We start from the raw sequence: 3,105 nt of genomic DNA on the forward strand, positions 1-3,105 counted from the left end.
ACCACGAAACCACGCCCACCAGTTTAAGCGAACAGGGGCGTCACCAGGAATCTGTGTGGGGGTGGCTGGGTGGGGGGCTAAGGGCAAGAGGGGAATATATAACCAGTGTAAACTACTTTAAACTAGAGTAAAGCCAAAAAACAAAACACTGGGTACAGTTTTCAAACTCATATGCAGTATTTTGTCCTGCTAATGATCTATTGTGTGAAAAGTGGAGCTGCACAAGAGTTTAAACATACTTTAGTGTTGGATAATGGTTTTGCAAAATATGAAAAAAAAACAACAACCTCTCACTTTTTACTACAGCAGTGGCCGATCTAGAAAATTTTACATTGGGGGTGGCAAAGGAGGGGCAAGAGATCTCGGCAGGGTAGCACATCTTCAGTGAAGTATGTGAAAATCCCCTATGTGTAAATGGAGTCAACAAAATATCCACAAAAATGCTTTAAAACTATTAATTGCATCATTACCTCTTCTAAGGAAACACAGACAATTGCACAAGCAAAATAATTCCAAGAAGACAAACTGGATTGGCACTCTCTGCCATTTGCTTTGTTTCTTTCAAGAAGTTGTATTGTATGGCACATCTCAGTTTGTAAGTCTTGCCATTCAGAGTCATATATGGAGAAATGATCTCACCTATCTATAATGGGAAGGAATATAGAGACTGTAAAGGCATCTTTGCTGTTGACATTTGTTTTCTGTCCAACTGTAGATAAGACTAAGACTATCAGACAGTCTACTAGATGTTTGTTTTGGTCTTTTTGATTTGGCAATGGTAGAAAGATGGCAACTATTGCATGTTTCAGTGGCTATACGCCACAGCTCATCAAAGCTCTCCTCTTTGAGGCAGTCTTCAAACGTCTGTCGGAGGGCTTCATTAAGGTCAGCTGCTTTGGCAGGGTCCACATTTATTTACTGGAGCTTCTCAGACAAAATCTTTGTTTCACGTAGAAATTTTCTGAAGACCATAAGGAGTCCTGTGGAGTCAGTCTGAGAGCGTAATCCTCTTGCATCTACAGCATTTTGTGGATTTTCCTCCAGCACTCTCATTACTGCAGACAACCTGCCAGAAAGGTTTTTATGCGTAGCAAAGCAACAGGACCACCTAGGGTCACTCAGTTTTGGTCATTCTTGTGCTGGCATACCGAACATTTCTTTTTGAATATTAATCTGATTATTGTGATGTGAGCCTGACATGAATGTATACAGTCTTTCCAGCAGTGAAAAAACATGCAGCTTCTGCGACATCTTTCACAGAGTCAGCAATGACACGATTTAAACACTGAGCACTGCAGTGAAGATAAAATGCATACATAAAATGTATATTTGGCAACTTCCTTAAGTCTTATTTGGACACCAGAGCCCCTGCCATTCACCACTACAGCCCCATCATTTGGCCCACCATGTTCTCTTTATATTACATCCCTTACTTCTCCAGACATCAAATGATCTTCTCTCTTAAACTGGAAGCATCCAATTGTTCTGCTCTTTGGTATTCAAGGAAGCTCTCCTGAGTCGCACCATCATAATAATATCTTACAACTAGAGACGACTGCTCAGTTTTTGTTTTTTATGTCCTTTGTCTCATGTGTCAAAATATACACATCATTCTTGAGGATTTCCTCACTCACCACTTCAGCTAAACATCCCAGAATCTCCTTTTGAGTGCTTTTGCTGATGTATTTTGCATTTGTGGGACCTTGTGACGGTCGTCTTTTCACTAATGCATCATGTTTGCTTATTAGATGTAAGATCTTAAGGACATTTCTCTGGTTTTGTGAGGTTTCTGTTTCATCATGGCCATGTTCAGAAATGTTTTGAGTGGCTGTCAAAAGCAAAATTTCAGTCAGTTTGAATATAATTCTGATTTTTAATAACTTACTGTTTGTACCATTTCTACCGTTCACTGAGGAAACTTGTTTTTGTTGCTCCGTGAAGTGTTTTGGGTAATATTTTTAAATGTGGCCGGACTACTGCATGTGATTAATGTATGTACTAAACCTTCAGCAGACATTTAATTCATTACAAACTTATTTGTCTTAAACGTTTTGTGTTAAAACATCACCAGGAGAAACTGATTTCACCTGGAGAAAATTGGGCTGCTCAGTGGCTTCACTCCACTGGGTTGCAGAACATCATGTGAGCATTTGATGTTTTTCAGAGACCTAAGATTATATTTGCAATTATTTAATTTTGAATTAAAATTTAACTTGTAGGCTATAAGAGCCTTTTGGACAAACAAGCAAGTATTTTAAAAGCATACAATTTGGGGGGCAGCACTCTACAACACGGGTGCAACACAAATGAGCACAATATAGAAATACCTAAATGAAGTAACAGTGGATTAAAGTAGTAAATGTAATTAGTGACATTCTTACTGGTTAAACGCTTGCTCTAATCTCATGTTAATGAAAAATAACAGTACTCAAGCCCAATCGCATTATCACATCATTGAGTCATTTCTGCCTCCAGACTTTTGAAAATGATGCTGCCTTAATATATATCATTGCTCTGTCGAGGTCAGCGTTCTTCCAAGTTTGCAGTCATGGCATTTCATTCTGTCGCAGTATCTAATGATTTATTTTGTAGGTATTACTGGAAAATAAAAGCATACGAGACACACTTCAATATATTTATATTTATTATTGTTACTTTTATTGTATTACCTGCAAAATTATATATAAAGAGAAAATAAAACAGAATAATAAGGAATATAAATAGCATTGAATAAAAAAAGAACACCAAAAATTCATTTTTTTAAAATATAGATTTATACCAAAACTGACAGGGAAGAGATTTTGCTTTAGTTGCACCAGTTGAGTTGAAGTCTCACCTGTAAAGCTAAGAATTATTTCTTGAACTGGATTACACACAGACACAAAGAACAACATGGAAAACTGGCTGTTGCAGTATTTTTTCACCATGACAAGAATGCAGAAGGATAACTCATGGTATTTTTCCTTCCTTTGTGTTTTATAACAAAGTAAAATACTGACAAAGGTAGCGTCCGTGACAAGGACAAGTATAGTGCATAAGGCAACGCCACAGTCATCAGTGTAAACAGCTCCAAATATCAACAATGAATTTACACATACACCAAGG

Source organism: Neolamprologus brichardi, chromosome 9 (genome assembly GCF_056152115.1).
Source record: "Neolamprologus brichardi isolate AB-2024 chromosome 9, ASM5615211v1, whole genome shotgun sequence".
NCBI classification, from domain to species: domain Eukaryota; kingdom Metazoa; phylum Chordata; class Actinopteri; order Cichliformes; family Cichlidae; genus Neolamprologus; species Neolamprologus brichardi.